Source organism: Oryctolagus cuniculus, chromosome 10, assembly GCF_051225735.1.
Source record: "Oryctolagus cuniculus isolate XC-2025 breed Fujian yellow rabbit chromosome 10, ASM5122573v1, whole genome shotgun sequence".
Taxonomy (NCBI): domain Eukaryota; kingdom Metazoa; phylum Chordata; class Mammalia; order Lagomorpha; family Leporidae; genus Oryctolagus; species Oryctolagus cuniculus.
In genome coordinates this window covers 10,659,823-10,684,611 of record NC_142876.1, presented here as the reverse complement: position 1 = coordinate 10,684,611, position 24,789 = coordinate 10,659,823, and positions in this window count along the sequence as shown.

Below are 24,789 nucleotides of genomic sequence, written 5' to 3'. Positions count from 1 at the left end.
ATTGTTTTTATTCAATAAAAGATGACTTAGTTATCTATGTTTCCTTTCTTATGTGCTTATTTTTTATCCTGCAGATTTCTCTACAAACCTGCATAGATTTTTGTGACCTGGGGTCATATAAACCCATCACAAAGCATTGATGTTGAAGTTGGCCAGAGAAAGTGTGATGAAAAGATAATTCAGTTGTGCCTGAGAGAGAGAATCCTGTGAGCAATGTTCCATTTAAAAAGAGTGAGCATAGCATGCAGGAGGAATCTTCTAAAAGTTCACGGGAATGTATACTATGAAAAATATACCTGGATTGGGTTTTTGAAATGTTTTTACACCAAAATAAACATGTCTTTTAATTCCATCTTTCCATTAACTCTTTGAAGTACCCCCGCATATGTCCATTGTAAGGATACAACTTGGTAATTTTTGCTATTTGTCAACTAGTCAAATAGCAGCTGCATTTGTTGTTAGCTATGTGAACAGCTTAATATCTAGTGGATCAAAACAAGAATCCCTTAATTAATTTACAATCCTTTGGGTTGTAATTTAGGGCTGAGCTTTGCTAGATGACTTTTCTGAGCCGCACCAGATTTAACTGACCTCAGCTGGTCTTACACACAAGCCTAACGTCAAGTTTCTGTCACGTGGGGCTATTGGCCTAGCATGGTCTCTCTGGGACAGTTTGCCTCTCCTGTTCATGTTATCTCATATTTCCGCAGGAGTGGTGGAGCTTGTTCTTGAAACCTAGGCTTGGCTTACAACTGGCATGGGATCACTTCTGTTGAATGCTATTGGTCAAAGTCAGTCATAAGGCCAATATAGAGGCAAGAAGTGAGGAAACATTTCATTTTAGCACATATTGAAAAACAAGGATGAGTATTTGGGAAGGGAATAGCTTTCACCACTTTTTATAATCTATAGCTAAATTCAAAATTGGAAGAAAGAAAAGAGAATTGAGGTATTATTTATCTAGTCCTGACAAATCTTAATACCCATGTGTATTGACTACAACTTTTTTGCCTTTACTCAAGAACCTTGAATTGACGATGTAAGTTAAAATGATCAAATGATAACGTACTTTCATAGAACCTTATAGCCCCTAACATCAAGATGTAACTGCTCTTCTTTGATTCCTTTTACAGATTTTCGCAGTAAAAAACATGGCTAAGTATTCACTCTGCTTTGTAATCTTCAATGAATTTATATGTATATTTCCAGCTGCTGGTATCACAGTTTTATTTGTTTTTATCTTTGCAATATAATTTATTATTCAGTAATCGATACCACTCAATATATATGTGTACATATATATGTATATGTATATGTATATGTGTATATATATATATATATATAGTCAAGGCACGCATTTAAAGGCGAATATCACTCAGTATGTCAAAGTCCAAAGTCCAGAGTCCAAAGTCTCCGTTACTACTCGAAGATATGGATCTCAGAACAGTCACTTACAGACAGGAGTCTTGGATTGACTGGCACTCTGGGCAGTAAGCTCGAAGTTCCAAGACGGAAAGCAAGGTGAAGGGGTGGAGAGGTCACCTGATGAGAGGTCCAGTCCAACTTCAATGTCAGGTCTGGCAGCGGCTGGGACGTCCAGGCGAGGTGGGCTCCAGCATAGTGGCGCGCAGAGCTTCAGTCAGTGGACACTGAGGCAGAGTTTCACTGGCACTGAGCCATGATCCCTGAGGGGAGGAAGAGCAGGTGTGAGGCTTGCCTTTTTGTCCCCTCTCTGGGGTAGGTGGGCTATGAAGGTGCCCTGATGTGTCACCAATCACAAACTCACCTTTTGGGGTGTCACCAACCAGATGTTGGTGTCTGGGTGTGACCAATCAGGGTGCAGTGGTGTGGGTGAAGTAATGCAGTCACTAGCTGGTTGACTTCTTCTTATGATGTAATGTCCCCCAGTCCTCATCAGGCCTCACCACCTGTGTCTGCTCTGACAGATGCTCTGGGCAGTTCCTGGTGCTTAGTGGCCTTCGCTTAAGTAATTCCATTTTGGTTTTGCTTAGCTTAAGTGACTGCATTTTGGTTTTGCCTTTTCTCTTTCTTTTTGTGTTAGCGATGTTCTGTAACACTTTTGGGACTCCTGTTAGCTGGATATAGGCCCTCCTGGAATGATACACTGATTCTGGAAAGATCTATATTTAAGCTCAGTTATGAGGAACCGTTTTACAGAGAATTTAACCACAGCAGCTTAATCTTTTCGCTATGTACAATGCAGATACATGACACTGATGTAATGTTATCAGGAAAAGCCTGATAAAAATTTTCCAAACAAATACTTCCTGGGCCAGTGCCATGGCTCACTTGGTTAATCCTCCACCTGCAGCACCGGCATCTCATATGGGCACCGGGTTCTGGTCACGGTTGGGGTGCCAAATTCTGTCACGGTTGCTCCTCTTCCAGTCCAGCTCTCTGCTGTGGCCGGGGAGGGCAGTGGAGGATGGCCCAAGTGCTTGGGCCCTGCACCCACATGGGAGACTACGAAGAAGCACCTGGCTCCTGGCTTTGGATCAGTGCAGCGCCAGCCATAGCAGCCATTTGGGGAGTGAACCAACGGAAGGAAGACCTTTCTCTCTGTCTCTCTCTCACTGTCTATAACTCTACCTGTCAAATAAATACATAAATAAATATTAAAAAAAAGTCATTGAGTGACTAGATTGTAGGCCTCAGTGCTTAACATAATTGCTATAATTATTAATTTAGAGAAAAATATTGCTAAAAAAGTAGCCAAGGTTGGGGTCATCACTGTGGCACAGTGGTTTAAGCCACCAGCTGCAGTACTGTCATCCCACGTGTTTGCTGGTTTGAGTCTTCACTGCTCTGCTTCTGATCCAGCTCCCTGCTAATATGCTTGGGAAAGCAGCCAAGCATGGCCAAGTACTTGGGCCCCTCCACCCACATGGAAGAGCTGGTTGAAGCTTCTGGCTCCTGGCTTCTTCTTTGCCCAACCCTGGCAATTGTGGCCATTTGGGGAGTGAACCAGCAGATGGAATATTCTCTCTCTCTCTCTCTCTCTCTCTCTCTGTAACTTTTCTTTTCAAATAAATAAATCTTTTAAGAAAGTAGCCATAGTTAGGAGTTGTGGTTTAGCAGGTAAAACGACAGCTTAGAATGACAAGCTGCAGCTTAGAATAACTGCATCCCACATACGAGTGCCAGTTCAAGTTCAGAACTCCCGCTTCTAAATAGCTTCCTGCGGATGTTGGCTCGGGTGCTTGGGTTCCTGCTACCAATGTGAGAAACCCAAATGAATTTCCTGGCTCCCTGTTTGCATCTGGCCCAACTGCAGCTGCTGCAGGTAACTGGGGAGTAAACCAGGGAATGGGAGATTTCTCTTTCTCTCTGTCTCTTTCTCTCTCTATTTTACTCTGCCTTTCATATAACTAAATAAATTTTTGAAAATGCTGCAGCTCAATTCACAATAGCCAAGATATGGAATCTTCCCAGATGTCCTTCAACTGGTGGCTGGATAAGGAAATTATGGGATATATACACTATGGAATACAACTAAAACCATCAAAAAGAATGAAATTCTGTCTTTTGCAGCAAAATAAGTGTAACTGGAAGCTATTATACTTTGTGAAATAAGCCAATCCAAGAAGACAAACATTTTACATTTTCTCTTATCTGTGGTAACTAATAGAGTACCGAAAATGTAGTGTATAGGAGTGAAATTGACATTTTGAACTTCAATGATTATTTGCAGGTCTTGTAACTACTGTTGAGGAGCAATGTTCTTTTCTATTTGTTGAACTCTTTACTTAGTGTAGGATAAATTTTTTGAGTATAAAGTAAACTTAAAGTAGATCGTTGTAGAAATTAACAGTGGGAATAGGAGAGGGAGGCGAGGGAAGTTTGGGAGTGTGGGCAGGAGGAGGCATAGAGCAGGGAGTCTCACTATGTTCCTAAATTTATAGACCTTAAATAAAATTTAAAAATAAAACAAACAAACAAATAAAAAGCACTCATCTATTTCATTACTACTTCATTTACTACTTTGAATTTAAATGCCCTTGTCCCTTGGCACACGGATTCAAGAAGAATTTGCAGATAGCAAATTCTATTAAATCTTCAGTGTTTCAACATGTAGAGATGTCATTCTTCACCTTATAACTTGGATAATATCCTTGCTAGGGAGATAATTTTAGATATATTCGTTTGCCTTTAAAACCCCAAAAGGATTTTCCATTATTTTGTGATATCTAGTTTTATGAGAACTTGGGTTAATCTCATTTTTAACCATAGCTTCAGGGGTAGTATATGTTTAGTCTAGAAATTTTTAGGATACAGTCTAATTTTTTCTAAAGTTTATATTTCTTTAGAAATTAGAAAGTCAATATTTTTTATTGGGAAGTGTACCATCTGTGATTGGGATATTTATTATTTCTTTATGCAAAGTAATCATCCTTAATTTATATGACATTTCATCATGTTCTCAATAGAAATATATTATACACAATCTATTTCAAACTAGAGTTAATGTCTTCATCACGTTTCTTTTTCTATACCAGTGTTTTACACACCACACACAACATATATTGTTTCATGCTTCTTTGTAAATACCAACAATTTATTTTTTAAAAATAATTGATTTATAAATCAGTTTCATAAAGTGTTTTACATTTATGAAATCATTTTATTCATTTAGTTTCCCAATAACATCTGTTTAATATCTTATAATTTTAGCTTATTTGTATATAAAATTTGCTTTAAAGGCAAATCTTCTCCTTGCATTTTTTTAAAATTCCAATCCTGACTCCTACCCTAATTCTATATTTTTTACATACCATAGTTTAATTTCTAAAGAACCATTTAACTAGTGTTAGGTTATTCTTTTCCTACCCCCATTTCAGTAACCAGAACCCAATAGTTTATTTTTCAACAGCCTTAAAACTATTTCTCCATTAATAGGTGAGGAACTTTTGTGTTTCAGACCCTTTGTGAAGCTTAAGTTGAAGGAATAGGTGAGGAGAACCAAAATACAAGGAGATGAGAGTGAATCCTTGGCTTCTGGAGATTCTGAAATAGAACACTTGAGTGGTGGGGATCAAGAAGAGAACACGGAAAATGCTCTACACACAATAGAAAACCCTATCTTGCTTTCATTCATCACCCCAGACCCACAATGGCAAAAGGATTACGCTAAAGCAAGCTGCCAAAATCAGGTCCACACATAAGCAGTATCTGCTTTTCTAGCAGATTGTTAGAAATGCATATTTTTGGGCCTTGCCCATCTTCTTGAATTTGAATCTCTGAGGCTGGTGTCCAGGGACCCAAGTATTAAAAACCATTCAGGTAATTTGCTTGCATAAGAAGGGTATCAGATGATGTATCTTGTGCACCACAGAGCTGAGACCCATGCGCTCACAGAAAAGATGCATATGGAATTTCCTTGAAGTAACTACATTAATGGATGGCCCACCATGAGCATTCTTTCAATTCTGTGCATTTGTCATGCTTTGGTGTACAGAGGTCAATTTTTCATTCATTCATTCATTCTCCAAATACCTGCAATAACTGGTGGTGGGTCCAGGTTGAAGCTGTGAACTGGGAACTCAATCCAGTTCTCCCTCTCGGGTGGGACGAATTTGCTCTTTGAGCCATCACTACTGCCTTCCAGAGTGTACATTTAGAGGAGAATGGAATTGAAAGCAGATTTTGGCCTCAAACCAAGGCACTCTGATATAGAATTCAGGAATTCCAAATAGTATCTTATCTGATATTCCATTTCTCTGACCCAAACAGTGGAATCTTGATGTTGAATGAATAACTGTGAAGATGACAATGCCTATAGACCAAGGACTCATTGCAATCGATGATTTCTTAGCTTTGCTTGGAATTTGCTTTTTTCAAAATGCTAAAATTCTTACAATCCCAATTTAAAAAAAGCTAACCTTAAATGTCTTTAATTTAGGTATGCAAGTGTGAATGGCTGGGAGTCAAACACATTTTCTGATTTAACAAACTAAAAAAATATATGCCACAACACATAGTTCCCACATTGTATTTTTTTCTGGAAATGTATTTTCTTCTATTAAAGGCAGTTTTATTGAATCCTACTAAAACTCAAGAAGATGATGTAGCTTATCCTCTTTGTATCTGAGGAGTGTGTATTAGTAATTTTCAGATTTGATCAGGGGTCCACTCAGAACGTATTGCCTATAAGAAGTTGAGGTATAGATAAGCTGGAGAAATGGTTGCTTGGAAAGCAAGCTGCAGGAGTAGTTAGCTTCTGTCTAGGGTAGAATAACTGCAAGAATTTGGTTTCCCAAATGTCCTGAGAGCATTTTGTTCATTAGGACTAGCTATGCATCAACACCCTTAGGGCTATCTTCTAACAACAGCCTAAAGCAATACACCTGTGATATCTCTAGACTTGCTCTTTGAATGTGTCTGGTCTATTCTAAGCAATAGCCATCTAATCCAAATATCTAATCTAGTAGTTTTCAAACCTTATTTGATCCTTCTCTAGGATTTGTTTAAAGTGCCTCTGGAATTCTGTTGGGTAAGAGAAAGGGAACAGATGTGACTTGTGGTCCCTCCCCTTAATTAAATTGGTACATCTCTGGTTCTATGTGTTATATAAAATTTTATTTATTTTTTAAATTTTTTTATTCTACAGATAGATCTAGACAGTAAGAGAAAGACAGAGAGAAAGGTCTTCCTTCCATTGGTTCACTCCCCAAATGCCGCAATGGCCGGTGCTTCGCTGATCCAAAGCCAGGGGTCAGGTGCTTCCTCCTGGGCTCCCATGCGGGTGCAGGGCCCAAGCACCTGGGCCATCCTCCACTGCCCTCCTGGGCCACAGCAGAGAGCTGGACTGGAAGAGGAGCAGCCAGAACCAGAACCCGGGACCCATATGGGATGCTGGGGTCACAGGCAGAGGATTAAACAAGTGAGACATGGCGCCAAACCCCATAAATTTTTATTTTTAAAGATTCTGTTTTTTAAATATTATTTGAATTTTTGTTAAGGATCTTCTTATTAAACTTCTAATTACTAAACTTCAAATTAACACTTACAACAGCCATAGAGGTATATTAGCAAATGATATAATGTTCTTCACAAGTTTCAATAAAACATTGAATATTTTCTGAGGATTCACTGGAGGTAGCATCTTAACCAATGTTATTCCAGCTAAAACTAGCTTAAATAACCTTGGCAGACTGTTCTGGGATATCTTCAGAACAGTGATTTCAATGTAATCATACCCTTGAGGGAAAAGCTTAGAATGTTGCCAATAATATAAGGGATAGGTCATAAAAAGACTAAAAATTTGGTAGAGATGAAAAAAATACCTTTACTCTTATTTTTTCTAAGACATTAAAATATATAGTAGTTTTCCTTCACATTTTAGTACAAAATATAGGTAATACAGATGTTCATATACTTTTATATATGTACATACTTGAATACAGAAATAGCAACTTAGATTCAATTTAATAACCTTTGAAATGTATTTGCCTTAACTCTTCTTATTGATACAGTTTCTCTACCCAATGCAGAATATCTCTTGCTTTAAATTTTTTTTTTAAGGGAAAGGGTTTATTGGGGAACACCCTACAGACCAGAGTGAAGGGGCGGCAAAGGAAAAAGAGAGAAGGAGACTATAAGAGAGAGAGAGACAGAGGAGGGAGAAGAGAGATGAGAGGAGGAGAGAAGCCAAGAGAGAGCAGGAGAGAAGGACCAAGAGCCCAGAGGAGGAGGCTAGAGAGAGGAACTGAGAGAGACAGGAGAGAAGGGCCAAGAGAGCACGTGTTCAGGAACAGGCCCTTTTAAAACTTTGCCTGAGGGCGGGCAGGGAAGCAGGAGCAGCGAATCCCATTAGGATGAGGGTGGAGCCTCACTCAGATAGCTGGGCCACGCGGCCACCTGGCTACAACTGCACCAGTTTCCTAACATTCCCCCCTTTTGTTTTTATAAAGCAGGGTTTGTATGGGATTACATTAGTCCCAAAAGTCCAGGAGGGGTAGAGGGACGATGATCTGTCTTTAGAGCTACTTCCTGCTGACATGGGGTGATGATGTACTCTTTGCTGGCATGGGGAGATGTCTCAGGCCACTGTCTCCTGGGTGGGGAGCCGAGTATATCCCTGTAGCAGCATTTGGTTGACTTCCTGGTTGCTGAAGGCCTTCGTTTGTTCCATTATCACCTCCTGTAAACACTTAGACACTGTAGTTTAGAAGACAGGGTGAGAATAATAACCAATGATCCTAAGAGTAGCATTAACCAGGTAATAAGAGGATTTTATAGAAAGGAAATGGAGGGGGTCTCTGGACCCTAGTGGGGACAGTTTGATGGATGTAGCTTGAAGCTGATTCCAGCGAAGACTGGGAGAAAGGCCACTAACTTTTGCAGGTAGTGGGGTTTGTCTGTAGAGAAATTCTGAACAATCATACAACATTAAGTGGGGAAGAGGACGATCAGTATACACAGGTTGGGAGTAGAGCCATTGGAGGTAGAGGCTATGGTTACAAAGGAATGAGGCCCAAATGGGCTAGGCAGGGTCTAGAACAAAGGACAGAGTCATTATTAGAGGAGCTAAGAAAGGTGCTGTCTAAGCTACAAATAAGTTTTCTGACTGAGGGGAAGATAGAACCTGACAGAAGGGGCTTGATAATAATCAGGTGGGCTTTAAAGCCTTGTAAATTATGAGGCCCAGACTTATTTATCTCTTCATAGGGTACATCCTACAGGAGGTGTGAACCTCCTTGGGGAAGGCAGCCTGTTGACTTCCATTACCTAGCTGTCCTGGGAGGAGAGCTGGCCAGGTAAAGGCAAGTGGCAACTCTAACAGGAAATATACAGCTCTGCCTGCAATGTTACTGACCCTACTTGGCCATTTCCTCAGTTTCAGTGGTCACTTTGAAAGCTGGGCAGAGTGAAAGGCTTTTCATCTTAGAGCCGATAAGATCTGTGGCTCTGACCTGGGCGTCCTTCGACTCCAGGGCAGGTCCATTTCCAGTGCTTTAAAATTTATACAGTGATTACAGCAAAACTAGAACAATTTTCCTTGTCATTAAGATATGAATCATGATGGAGCCAAAGCTGTGGCACTGCTGTTTAAGCCATCACCTGCAGCACCAGCGTCCCATATAGGCACTGCTTCGAGTCCCAGATGCTCCACTTCTGATCCAACTCCCTGCTAATGCACCTGAAAAAGCAACGGATGATGGCCCAAGCCCTTGAATTCATGTGGGAGACCTGGAACAAGCTACTGGTTCCTGGTTTCAGCCTGGCTAATCTAGCCATTGCAACCATTTGGGGAGTGAACCAGTGGATGGAAGATTGATCACCTTCCCCCCACCTCTGTAACTCTGTCTTTCAAATAAATAAAATTTTTACAAAAAATATGAATAATGAAATACTGGCCCATAGATTTAAAAATGCAGATACAGAGAAAAGAATCTCTGAACAAGATCCTGATAGTTACAAAGAAATATTAGTTTCAAGACTTAAGAATTTTAGAGGAATATTTAATGCTTACTTAGTATGATCTCATTTTTTCTCAACTGTGTGTTGGTATCTGGGACACAGTTTTCTGTCATAGATTAATGATTATCTATGTTAAAGAGATTGAAGTCATTCCCAAGGGTTTTAAATTGCCAAGGATTGTTCTGTTCCTGATTAGTATTTTGAAAGACAGTCATGTGTGACACCATGGGTGTATGTTGATTTTTATTGTGGGTAAAGCCCTGATGAAAATGCTATAAAATATCACATTGTATTATTATTAAAGACAACATTATGATGACTGCAGCAGTTCCGTAGACCTGGCAGTGGAGAGAGGAAGAAAGCTCTTTGTGTGCTGGCACTGCTCTCATTTAAACATAGCTGCAGGCTCTTACATTTTGAATCATTTCACAACAAAATTTAAACATCATGAAGTATAGTGGGAAAGTTAGTTATTTAACTTAAAATGATCAAAACAGAAAGGACTCAGAGGAGATCTATTTTTAATTACATTTAGGATTGGGAAACTGTAAACTCTGTTAATGATATGAAGTGTTTAATAGATGAGTTACTGGTTATTTTAGTAGATATTTTGTCAAATCAGGTGAAAATGGATATAAAGTCATTTTGGGGTCTATATTGTATCAGGGATATTGTTTACACACTCAGTAAAATAGGAAACGTAAAATACATAAAATATAATATATAATACCTATACATTTTTGTTACTTATATCAAAGCAAGTTCCTGTGACTTTTGAGTTTTCTTCCACGTCTTCCATGAAAAACAGTTTTTCTCCTTTCTTCACTATATGCTTACAATGCAACTAACTGAATTTCTAATTATTCATCTGTTACCTAGGCCCAAAACTCTTTTATTATTATTTCCTCTTACTTCTCTGTCTTGGTAAATTAATCTCTTGAAAATGACAGCAGTAGTACCAAAGACAAAAAAGAATTTTTCTACAGTTTTTGAAAAGGAAAAAAATAGATTTATTTCAATTCACCATCTTGACCCATAATTAGAACAGAACACTCGCTTTTACATTCAGAAGACTCATGAGAGTGATGAAAAGTTTTATAGACTAAATGCAAGAAATCACTTCTGTCTACAATATATATTCTGAATTTCTCATATTGATTCTTATTAAATACTTACTAATCAATATTAATATATTAATTCAGAGCAGTCACATAGTAGCTTTGCGTGGTAAATGATTTACTTTATTCTTTTTAAATAATATAATTTCATAAAGTTATTCAATATTTTCAAAAGATAATTAAATACTATTACTAAAACAGTTTGGAAGGAATAGTCTTATGGCACATGTATGTCAATTTAAATAAACATGGATTTGTATATCCTAAGAGCCTGAAGTTATTATTAGGCTTGCATATAGAATGAACTAGATAAGTATCCAGGTTTTTTTAAGATTTATTTTATTTATTTGAAAGACAGAGTTACAGAGAGAGGTCAAGACAGATAGAGAGAGGTAGAGACAGAGAGAGGACTTCCTTCTCTGGTTCACTCCCCTAAATGGCAACTATGGCTGGAGCTTAGCCAATCTGAAACCATGAGCCAAGAACTTCTTCTGGGTCTCCCACATGAGTGTGGGGAACCAAGGACTTGGGCCATCTTCTACTGCTTTCCCATGTGCATTAGTAGAGAGCTGGATAGGAAGTAGAGCAGCTGGGACTAGAACCAGTGCCTATACAGGATGCCAGCATTACAGGCCAGGACTTTAACCTGCTGCGCTACAGTGCAGACACCTAAATATCCAGTTTTAACTAAATCAATTATTAAAATAAAAATGTTGTTGTTTATGACTTGATTTTTTAATTCATGATCTGAATAAGTATGTTTAAAGCTTGTCATACATATTAATTATGTAATAAATTGGTCATGTAATTTTCCTAATACTGACAATTTTTCAAAGTTGATAGTATTAATCACATTTTACATATTAAAAAATTTATAAAATTTAAATAATGTGCCTAGTTTTATTAACCAGAAAGTCTGCAATTCAAATTGAAGCTTACTTAACACCGTATCTTATTCATACCAAAGTATCTTCTTTTCAACTGCAGATTGTGAGTCGCATCTATGAAATATATAAAATATATTCCCTTTATATTAAAAAACATTTTTAAAAATTTTTAAAAATTAAAAACAAAATAAAATAAAATAAAAACAAAATAAAATATTGTGATTCCAACTGAATATATTTTTGAGTCAGCTTAAGATACAGGTCTCAAAGGAAGCATTCCATAGAAATGTCATTGCATATTTTGTGGATGAGCTTTCTTTTTATGGAGGAACTGACTGGTCTGTTAATTTATTTTGTGATTAAATATACTCCATTCTAAAATACAATTAAGATATTTACATCTAATAACAATTGCATGCTTAGTGACAAATGACCTAAATCTACCAAATACATATTTAACAGTACTAGGTATCAAGAACCTACTAATACTGCATTTATTCTATCAACAATAAGAACATAGTAATGACCAAAACATTCATCACGGAGCTTATAACAAATGGTTAATTAAGTATTATCAGAGTGTAAATGCTGTGAAGGAGATACGGAGTATGCTACAGTACGCTACAGTAGAGAAAACTGGAGAACTCACTTTGGTTTGAAGTTATAGCCCTGAGAAAGTTATAATAGGATGAGTCCTGAAAGAAGCAGAAGATGCATAAGGGCATGGTAGAAGCAGGAGGAAGAAGGGAGAACAGATGTAGAAAACATAGGGATAGAAAGAATACAGGGGCCGGCGCCGCGGCTCACCAGGCTAATCCTCCGCCTTGCAGCGCCGGCACACTGGGTTCTAGTCCCGGTCGGGGCGCCGGATTCTGTCCCGGTTGCCACTCTTCCAGGCCAGCTCTCTGCTGTGGCCAGGGAGTGCAGTGGAGGATGGCCCAAGTGCTTGGGCCCTGCACCCCATGGGAGACCAGAAGAAGTACCTGGCTCCTGCCATCGGATCAGCGCAGTGCGCTGGCCTCAGCGCACCAGCCTCAGCGCCCACTGGAGGGTGAACCAATGGCAAAGGAAGACCTTTCTCTTTGTCTCTCTCTCTCACTGTCCACTCTGCCTGTCAAAAAAAAAAATTAAAAAAAAAAGAAATAATACAGGACGATGCCAGAGCCCTGTGAAGCAACTCCAGAACGACCTCCATTGCCCTGTTGATTCCTGGTACCCTACGAGGAATCATGTAAATGATGAAGTTATAGTTACCATATATTGACATATGCTATCAATTTAAACCACAAAAGCACAACTTCCCATGCTCTCCCTATTCTAATAGAGTGTTAATGGTCAAGGATACAAGTCAAAATCATTTCAAAGGACTTTTAGTATCGAGTTTAAAATTCGGAGAAAAATAGTGCTATACTGGTGCAAAGGGGTATCATTCCAGTCGAAAGGAGGGGGCAGGGATCTTGACTTACCTTATGAATGTACATTATGAGCCATCTGAATCTGGATACACCTGTGTAATATGCTGAAGATAATTTCCATATAATACACAATGTAAATAAGTTGATTAGTAACATGCTGACAAGTTGCAGGTTAGTTTGTAATTGATGCCTGAATTCTAAGAATTCATGTAATTCTCTTGAATGCTATTGTTCAGTTGTAAACAATCCATTCGGGAATACAGTCCCAAGAATTCAAGTCCTACTCTCATACTCCTACATACTCCTGATTATTGGTATCAGTATTATTAGCCACTTGTTAGCAATATGGAACCTCAAAAATACTAAGGGGTAGGGGTCTGGAGTTGGTGTGCTAACTACGATTTTGTGAGTGTGATTTCTAGTGTTGGCATCCACTAACAACTCTTGCTGCAGGGCAAAAATTTTCACTCTTCTCTTTCTTCTTTCCTAAATTACTTGAAAATGCATCTGGAAGGAAACTTTCAGAATAAGAATAAAGGCATCTCTTGTACTAGAAGTTTTTTTAAGTAGCTATACAGAATTAGAAAATATTCCTCAAAAGAGTAGACATTGCTGATGCTCCTATAATCCATTTATAATCCATTTGTCTAAACTGAAATTGTGTTTTCCTGAGAAGGTAGCATTGTAAGTAAAGGTGCACTTCTCGGGGCTGGTGCTGTGGCATAGTGGGTAAAGCCACTGCCTGCAATGCCAGCATTCCATACGGGCTCCAGTTCAAGTCCTGACTGCTCCACTTACCATCCAACTCTCTTTTATGGCCTAGGAAAGTAGTAGAAGATGGCCCAAGTCCTTGGGCCCCTGCACCCACATGGGAGACCCAGAATAAGCTCCTGGCTTCTGCCTTCGGATCAGCACAGCTCCAATCATTGTGGCCAATGGAGGAGTGAACCAGCAGATGGAAGACCTCTCTCTCTCTCTCTCTCTCTCTCTCTGACTCTCTTCTCTCTGTATAACTCTGACTTTCAAATAAATAAATAAATCTTAAAAAAGTGCACTTCTCAAAAAGATGCACATAATCTACTTGTCTGCATTAAAGATAAAAATGATAGCATTTAATTAATAGTAGTAGAAAACAATGTTATAATAAAATGCAGATCATTTAATAATACAAGAATTAAATTTGCTTTCGATATTACAAATTGTAGCTAAAAAGAATGTCACAGTTATTTATATTTTAAGGAGGTAATAATTAAGAGGCTGATTTTGAAGAGCTTCCAAATGACCCATCAAGGACTTCACTGATTAATGGCAATGATTCTTTATTAAATCTGTTTTCTCTTCAAATTTTAATTTTTCAATTCATGTCACAAAAAATTCGTAATGCTATATTACAATTCTGGTGTTGCTAATTAGAATATGAGTAGATTTGCAGTAAATTATTTCCACCTGCTTAGAGACACTGTTTACTGAGATACTTACTCTCCACACACCAGGTGCTAGATACTCAGACCTATTCAGGTTCCCAACAGTTTTCTCTTCCTCACTACACAATATTTCTAGAACGCTTCATCCCTTGTATAAACATTCCTTTAAAAAAAAAAGATTTAGTTATTTATTTGAAAGCCAGAGTTACAGGGAGGCAGAGGGAGAGAGAGAAGGAGAGAAGTCTTCCATCTGCTGGTTCACTCCCCCAGAACTAGGCCGATCTGAAGCCAGGAGCCAGGAGCTTCTTCTGGGTTTCCCACGTGGATGCAGGGGCCCAAGGACTTGGGCCATCTTCCACTGCTTTTCCAGGCCATAGCAGAGAGCTGGATCAGAAGTGGAGCAGCCAGGACTCGAACCAGAACCCATAAGGGATGCCAGCAGTGCAGGCAGCAGCAGTGTTGTTGCTATGCTACAACACTGGCCCCTGTATAAGATATTTCTAATTGAAATTCACCTCCAGTAGAAGTAACTCATTCTATTTTTCAAATATTTTTAAGTTCCTGTATCCTGGTCTAATAATCAGTGATAAATCAAAATTCTATACCTTCTTGGATGTTCTAAATAATTTCCCCAATATATGAACAATTACACAAAGAACGACAAAGATATAAGAAAATTAGAAATGTGCACATATCTGTGTATGCAATTTAAAGATATGAAAGATAATTTTCTTATGTAGTGGAGCAAAAATACCATCTTTTTTTCCTTTCCTGAGGTAGAGGAGGACTGAAAGTGAACTGGAGAGATTCCTAAAGAAGCACGTTCATTTGACATGTTAAACATTAAATAAAAGGCGGGACCTGTTAAGTGGTTTTAAGAAATTCTCATTAACGGAAGCTTATTTTCTAAAGACTTTATCTAAAGTGGAGTTAAATAAATGATCAAGGGGCCTAGCTCTTTTCATCCAAGCAGCAAACAGCTCCTCTGTGCTTAATAAGTGCGTGTATGACAGCCTTGGCAGGAGCTCATTACCGCTATGTGGCTTCTAGGAACTTCAATTACTACTGTCACTGTACTTTGTATTCAAAAGGACATTTTCATTCAGGTATTCTAAAAGATTTTTTCCTAGTATGGAAATGGATTAGGTGGGTAATTCTATTTTGTTTTCAATGAAAGACATTAGCTTTGAAATGTCCAGATAAATACTGTGAAATGTCAACTTGATTATACAGGACATAGACATTGCTTTTTGTGAAACTATTTTTGCTTAGATTATGTGTTTAACTTGACACCTCCCTCCAAAATATACTGATTGATCACCATATGCAAATCAAGTTTATCATTTGCAGACATTATAAAGGCATAGCAGCATAACAATATATCATCCCTGTCCTAAAAGAATGTCAACCATAAAAGAGAGAAAAGGCATGTACTCAAATATGAACAATATGAAGTAGAAACTGAACTTATGTTGTGTCTTGGATAAAATCTGTAAGATCATTGTGATATTTCAACCAACTACTCCCCAGAAGAATACTGCTCCCTGAGCAGGGAGTTACAGAGTATATGTAGAAGAGACAAAGTAAGAACAAAGACTTTAGTATTGTAGAATAGGTTTCAGAAACAAATATATGGGGACCGGTGTTGTGGCAAAGCAGATAAAGCCCTGCTTGCAGTACAGGCATCCCATATGGGTGTTGGGTTTGTGTTCCAGCTGCTCCACTTTCCATCTCTCTCCTTGCTAGCACACCTCATAAATACGCTACAGTACCAGGCCCTAAATAGATCTTTTAAAAAAACGAAGAAAAATAAATAAATATATGAGTATGTCTACTCTGACCCTGGTAAAATAATTGAATATAATTGAGACAGTGATACAATAAGGACTTTTCTGGTCTTTTAACACATATCTGAGAGAAAGTAAAAGCACATCCTTTCTAGAGCTGTCATTCTTAAACTGAAATTGAAAAATCCCATCACAATCATCTGGAGGGCTGGACATGAGAACTGGGATTTCTGATAAAGTCCAAGGGGGTGCAGATATTCCTGGTTTAGGAAGCAGACTTAGAGAACCAGTTGTTAGTACTCATGGTGGGATTTTTCCTTCAAACCTTGCTGCAACAAATTCAGTTGAAATAGAGAAAAGAATACCCCCCCCCCAGGTAAACTTCAGTCTCTCATATAGTCATCCAAACTAGTTACTCTACTTTACTTTCCTATGAGACAATAAAAATAACTAATGATCATGTGTGTGTGTGTGTGTGTGTGTGAGAGAGAGAGAGAGAGAGAGAGAGAGAGTATTTAGCATTGATGGTAAAGAGTTTTGAGAAGTTTAAACTCTTCATAAGGTTTGACATGCATATGCAATCTTACTTCATGCACTATAAAGGTTAAAAACAATCACCCAGAACAAACAGATCTAAGTTTAAGAGGTATCTATTCCATTTAGTGGCTGGGCCACCTGGAGCGCATGAGTATTGTTTACACTTATGGTCATAAGTTCTATTTATTGAATAGAGTCTCCTCCAATTCATGACCAATCGGAGTTCGTGATTGTGATATTTGGAAATAAGGACTTTGTATATATAATTAAATTTTGATGAGGTCATGATGCACTAGGGTGCGGTCTGAATCCAATTAAACCACTGTCCTTATAAGCAGATCGTATGAGGATACAGAGAGGCAAAACATACTTTGGAGGCATCCATGTGACAATGGAGGCAATGATTGGAGTGATGCAGATACAATTCAAGGCATGCCAAGGATTCCAAGCAAACTCCAGAAACTAGGAAGGGCAAGAAACTGATTCGCCCTCATATCCTCTAGAAGAAACCAATTCTGTAAACACATTTATTTCTGTATTGGATAACTTTTTTTTTTCTTTGAGCCCACCCAAAATGATTCCACACAAACCTATGATTAAAGCAAAACTGATTCTATTCCTACATACAAGGCCATTCTCTTTGTGTATATCACTCAAAGCCCACAGGACAATATTCCTCTATTCTTACAGTTAGTTTATTTTTATTCCTATGGTTTTATAATTTCAGATTTTATTTTTAATTTTTAATCTATTTGAGTTTAGTTATGTTCATGGCATGTCATAAAGAACTTAGAAAACCAGTAAGAGAAAAATAGAGGAAAATTTCCATGACATTAGTTTGAAAAATGACCCTTTTGATATGGCCCTGAAATAATGGACAAAAATAAAGAGTATGAAATCAAACTAAAAAAATACAAAACAAAGGACAGCTAACAATATAAAGAGCATCCACAGAAAGGGAGCAAATATTTGCAAGCCATACATCTGATAAGAAGTTAATATCCAGAATATATAAGTAACTCAAACAACTCAATAGCAAGGAAACTAATAAACTAATTAAACAATAAGTAAAGGACTTGAACAGATACTTATCAAAAAAGGACATGCAAATGGCCAATAGGTCTATGAAAAAATGCTCATCATGGCTAATCATTAGGGAAATGCAAATTAAAATCATGATATCAACTTACACCAGTCAGAATGATTTTTTTATCAAAAAGAAGAAAGATAAGGATTAGTAAAGATACAGTAAAAAAGGGACTGTGGTACACTATTGGAAGGAATGTAAATTAACACATCCATTATAGAGAGCAGTATACAGAGTCCTCAAAAAACTAAAATCAAAGTTATGATATGATGCAGCAAGCCCACTTCTATGTACAAAGGGATTAAAGAAATATGTCAAACAGATACCTGCACTCCCATATTCATTTAGGAATTACTTACAGTAACTGAAATAGGGAATAGATAATGAGACAATGGCACATATTCACAATGGAATACATCTCAGCCTTTTAAAACAAGGAAATCCTGTCATTTGTGAAAAAGTGGACACACTTACGCCATGTGAGATAAGCCAGGCACAAAGTCAAGTGTCACATGGTCTCACTTATGTGTGCAATATCAGAAGGTAGAACTCACAGAAGTTGAGAGTTGAATGATGGCTAGTAGAGACTGGGGAGTGTGAGTGAGGGTGAGGAGTTATTGGTCAAAGGGTAGAGAGTTTCAGAGAAGAGGAATAAATGTTGATGTATCTCGAATAACAAGATGCCGGTAGTCAATAATTGTGCATTATATACTTCAAAATAACTAAGAATAAATTTCAAATGTTTTACCACAAAAAAGAGTTAAACAAGGTGGTTGATATGATAATTAGTTCAATTTAGTATTCCATATTGCACACACACACACACATCAAATTATCAAATTGCACCACATAAATGTATACAATTATTTGTCAATAAAAATAAAATTGGTAAGAAAAGCAAATTAAAAATGAACAAAATTAACCACTTAACTATGCCTTAAATAAACTAGTTTGTGAGTCATAATCTCTTACTCTATACCTTCTTACTCTATAAGTTAAATAAATTTCATACTGCCTTAGCTTTGGGTTGTATCATTGCCACCAAAAGCATGGGTGAGCAGAAGAGAGCGCTGTCGGCTGCCTTCAGGACCCAATGAAACACTATCAGCTAATACTTAATTACTGGGTGTGTAATATGGTTCTTGAATCCTTCCACCTTTTACCAAAAAGCTTACACTCTATTTACTTTGTAACCTAACTTATAAACCTAGTTAATTCTAAAAAGAAAACAGGATATTTTACTAGAAATAATTAATTGCATTTAGGTGTGCTCCAAGTGTAATTTAAATGTGAATGATGCTTTCCTTGTACTGAGGTTAAAGATTGCAGTACTACAGTCCTCCTAAGTATTTTGGCTTTGTCATTTAAACACAGTAAATACAAATAGAAAAGATTTCCTAGTTGTAGCAAGAGAGCAAGGAGTCAATCCTGTGAGGTCAAACACCCACAAAACGGAGAGAATACCAGAAAAATCCAGAATACAATGTCAGAGAAAACACGAAGGTCAAGAACAACCTTTCAACCTTTTCAAGCACAGGAAAAGTCCCTCTTAAGGGACTCAGATTCTGCTTGACTGTAATTGAAGAACTGAACAGAAAGACTATCCTTTAAATTTTGGCGTTGCAATCATTCACTGAAGCATGTATTGATTGAAAATGCCTCATGAGAATTTTGATTATCCTAACATTTTTCACTCAGAGTGAAAGGGGAAGCTTTTTATTTCATTTTATGCAAAATTACAGTAATTGGTGTCTGACCTTTTTCATATGGACTGTTAAGCATTATGCTGCTGGATCTTTTCACAGAATCAATTATTCTAATTACGGCTATCTGACAAAAAGTGCAGGACATAAACAAGAAAAGAATTTTTCTTAAAAATTCGAAAACAGATTTTTATCTTCACAATATAAATGTGCTATTAATTATAGACTTGGTTATTAAAGGATTTGACAATTTTTGTTTAAATCCAATTTTCATTTCCCAATAATGACACTTGCATAGACAAAGATCATTTATATAATGAATGCACTGAATAAAAACAGATATTCTCTCAAAGAAGAGGCAAATAATACAAAAAATGAACTGTAACAAAACCTAAATTCATGACTTAAACACACAATAGAAAATGTTTCTGGCATGGGACCAAACGTTTAATTCCCTCCCCCCAGCAGCACATGAGTTCAATGGGTGATGCTCTAAGCACACAGAGCTCTATACACTTACTCTGCTTCTCCTCACAGCTATGTTTAGAGCTGTCATCTGCATAACCCTATCCATAGACACACAGGTGATTCAAAAAGTCCCATCTAGTCTAAGGATCCCAATTGTACACAAATGTTGAATTGATTTACTATGCATACCCATGCAGAAAGACAACACATGAAAAGACTGAGGGAAAAGGTGACTTAGTTTTTTTGAAGTGATTTTTTTTGGCTTGTATAATTGTTTCACATCCAAAGGGACCAAAAATTGTGACCATTTGCCTTCCTAAAAACAAAGAAAATTTCCTGAAAATAACTGAGTCCTTGGTATGCCCAAAAGGAGGCGATTGTGCTAGAAAATGTGACGGAACAGTAGGTGCTAGTAACAAAGACCAGGAGTGCAAAGGCGGAAGTCAAACAAGCCGGTCTTGTGTTCTCAGAAAGAAAAGCCACAGAGACAGGAAGCCAGTTGGATTCTTCGGGAACTACCAGGTGGGAAGGGATTTCCTATACAGGGATACAGGGAAGGAATCTCTTCAGGCTGGCGATCCACTTTGTGACTGTGGTGGAAGATAAGTGGCTGTCTACAAACATGACACTTCATCAACTGGGGGTGGATGTTTGCCGGTGGTTATGCTGCCGTGTTCCTCCTCAGAATACCTGGGTTCAGAATCCGACTTTGACTCCTGACTCCACCTTCCTACTATTGCAGATCCTGGGTGCAGTTCTGACGACTCAGGTATCTGGGTTCCTGCCGCCCACGTACCAGACCTGGACTGAGCTCCCAGGCTCCAGCTCCACCCTCAACCCAGCCCTAACTGCTGTGGGCATTTGAAAGTGACCCAGTGTGGGAGCGCGCGCTCTCTCTCTCTCTCCCTCCCTCCCTTAATCTAACTCTTGCTGCTGCTCTCTATTTCTACAATAAATTTAATTTTTTAAATTCATCAAGATGAATTTAAACATATATTCATCTAGAATAAATACATTTTATAAATTTTGCATTTCAGTTACATCTTAACAAAGCTATTCAATAAGGAAGTCAAAGTCTTTATTAACAATATTGAGGGACAGATGTTAGGCACAAGGGTTAAATCATTGCTGGGGACTCCTGCATCTCATGGTAGAGTGCCTGATTCAACTGAGACCCAGCTACTCTGCTTCTCACCCAAGTTCCTGCTAACGCACCTTCTGGGAAGGAAGGAAATGATGGGCACTTGGGTCCTTCCCACCCGCAAGGGAGATCCAGATCCAGCCTCATGGTTTCTTTTTGGTCCCTTAGCCCTGACTGTTACCTACATTTGGAGAGTGAACCAGTAGGTTCTCTCATTTTAAATAAAAATGAAAATTTAAAAGTTGCAAAATACATCCCAGAGTTGTTGAAAATAAAATTAACAAAGTACTTTAGATCTGTTGGACAATATCAAGAAATACAATGGGGGCCAGTGCTATGGCTCAGTAGGCTCAGCCTCCACCCGCAGCACTGGCATCCCATATGGGTGCAAGTTTGTGTCCTGGCTGCTTCTCTTCCAATCCAGCTCTCTGTTTACGGCCTGGAAAAGCAGCAGAAGATGGCCCAAGTGCTTGGACTCCTGCACTTGTATGGGAGACCCAGAAGAAGCTCCTGGCTCCTGCTTCAGATTGGCCCAGCTCCAGCCATTGTGGCCATTTGGGGAGTAACCAGTAGATGGAAGACTGCTCTCTCTATCTCTCCCTTTCTCTGTCTGTAACTGTGCCATTCAAATAAATCTTTTAAAGTAAATATATTTTTTCTTGTCTTTATTACTTTTTCTTGAAAAGAATAGAATATGTAAATGTCAAGTTAAGTAGTGGGAACTAAGATTGTCAGCTATGTAAAAAATGTTTTAGAAACTGAAAGAAAGCGGCATAAATAACATAGCCCTATCTTAGATGAGCTGTACACACTATCAGTCTTCCTTTCCTATATATTAAAAGAGTTTGCAATCTGCTGAATAACTATTTTTATTTAAGAAAACAAAAAAAAATATCTGTTTTGGGGGAAGAACAACTGAATGTTTATCCTTTTGTCACATATCCATCACTTAACTAATGACACAGGGATGGACACTCAGTGCCAGAAATATAGACTCATGGTCGAATGAGATCTGCTTAGGGTGCAAAGTGCCCACTTCCTGCTTCTATGCCCAAGCTCCTTCACCATCTTATACAGGCTCACTTAGGAATGAAACGAGCGACCTCCTGGCCAGAGGTTAAGGCCCTGGCAAACATCTCCCGGTTTTGTGCATGTCTTGGGTTCTTCAGCTTGTGCGTGTGAAGGAAGCAGGAGGGAGATGACACAAGGACTAAAGGCATTTCCAGTATCTTTGTTTAAAGAAATAAAATGAAAACAGATTTTACCCAGGGAAAGATGCTGGTACAGTGCTTCCAGGGGGAGCCTGTCAATGACACAATTACAGCACACAATTTCCCGCACTTCTTCAGCTTGTTCCCAAGGGCCAGATGGAGAGGTTCTCTATTTCTAGATCACTCACTCACAAGAGTTCTGTCATTTTATTTTTCCAGTTGGTATCTAACATTTTCATTAATTATATAGTACAAATCCTTTTTATAGTGCACATTTTCATTTTGCCAGGGTTATGATAACAAAACAATGCCCTTGAAAGTTGAAAGTATATTTCATTCAGCCCCGTTGATTTTTGCATGCTGATTACTTTGTGTCCCAGCAGTTAATCATCAAGCTTAGTGTCATTTCAGATTTCTAACTTATACTTATCTCAGGCCGCAGGCACAGAAAAAATGAGAGTGGTGGAAAAAAATGTAGAAGCTGTCAATGAGTTTAATTTCTAAACACTCCCTTTTCCATCCATTGCAATCATTACAATTGTGAATGTTCCTTTGAACATTGAGTTTTCCCAATTACATTTTCCTAATAACTACACCAAAATCAGACAGAAAATATTTTTATTAAAGAGTTCACTACATGTATTATGTTAAATATTGTATAATATAAAAAGCAATGTAATATAATTGTGCATATGTTGTATATATGTTGTGTGTCTGTATACATGCATATACATAGACAGAAAGATATTTTGCCTAGAACTTCACAATGACAGATCTTCATATGTATGTATATTAAAATCATATTATGTGATCTTTAATCACATACATTTTAATAGAAAATACATACTTTTCTGTAGATTATATAACCTCCTTTCATCTTATTATGCTGTGCGATATAACAAAAATATAAATATATAAAATATTAACTACTTCTTTAAAGTTATTTATTTATTTGAAAGTCAGAGTTAGAAAGGAGAGGCAAAGGCAGAGTAGGAGAGACAGAGAGAGAGAGAGAGATATCTTCCATCCACTGTTTCTGTTTCACTCCCTAAATGGCCAGAATGGCTGGGGCTGGGCCTGGCGAAATCCAGGAGCTAAGAGTTTCTTACTTGACTCCCACGTAGGTGCAGGGACCCAAGGACTTGGGCCATCTTCCACTGGTTTCACAGGCCATTGCAGAGAGCTGGATTGGAAGTGGAGCAGCCAGGCCTTGAACGGGTGCCCACACAGGATGCTGGTGCTGCAAGCTGGTGCTGTACCTGTTATGTGACAGTGCTGACCCCCAGTATAAACTATTTTTAAATCATCCTTAAATTTCAATATTTTATTTATCTCTCTGATTATCTTTCATATTCTTTTCTCTGAGAAATGTTACCATAACATTAAATGAAAAACAGGAGAAGCTGGATCCAAGCGGCCTCCCTGGGGACTCTGAATCAGGTCTGAACTGAGTGCTGCCTGCTTTCTTCTCATATGCCCCAGGTAAGACCCCTTCTTGTCAGGTACGAAGCTTGTAGCAAAACACATGTTCAACCAATGCACTTATTTCTGAGCAAACGTGTGCATTATGGCTCTGCTTTTTGAGCCACTGTTTTGAATATGGCATTTTTCTCATAAAGAAGAAGAGAGTCACTCTGAAATATATTAGCTCTACATATTTTCTGATACATACTCACACTACAACACTGTGATTGTCTAATTAAACTCACAGCAATCATAGACCTTACTCAAACTTTTCACTACAAAATTTTCATACATTTTACCATGGAGCCCAAGGACTTCTAAGCGATCATGAGACCAAAGGCATCTTTCCTTACTCAGAACTCTCAGAATAGCTTCCCCATAAGGTCCTTCATCTCTAATTTCTAGGTGCTTCACAGCCAATAACTGAAGTTTGTTCTGAGCTATGCCCAATGATTACTGAGATGTTAAGAAACCTCTGCATGTTTTATCACACTTATTACTCCATATTATTCCATAATTCCTATCAAGTTTTTAGAATAAATCAATAAATCCTATATTTACCTATAGGAAATACTCAAAATCAATCTGATATATCCTAATAAAAGTGTATCAGGTATTAAGAATCTTTTATCTTTTCAAATCTTTTCAATGGTTAGTACCATGTATGGGTTAATTGAAGATTTTTTTTAGAAGAATGATTATAATGAGACTGGATTGATACCACTCCTTCCTCCCAGGCTTCTCAGGAACACAAAAAATTAGTTACAGAGTTTGAATTTTTCCTTGCTACAGCAATGGAAAAGAAAACCACTCTGGAAACTAATCCACAGAAACTGAATAAAAGAGAGGTTAGAAAATTATAACCAACCAACCACCATCAAACTGACCTTTTTATAAATTCAGTCTTCTTCCTGTTCCTGAAAAACTTAGAGCAAGTGCTTGTCTCTCAAATCATTTCCAGTTTCAGTGACATCTGAGCTGGACTGGCATTTGTGTGAGTCCAAAACAAAATATTAGTATGTCATTTTAAATTCAACAAATAGCCTATTATATAGCATCTTTACCTATAAAGTACAGTATGGATTCGTTTCCAAAACTGATTTCAA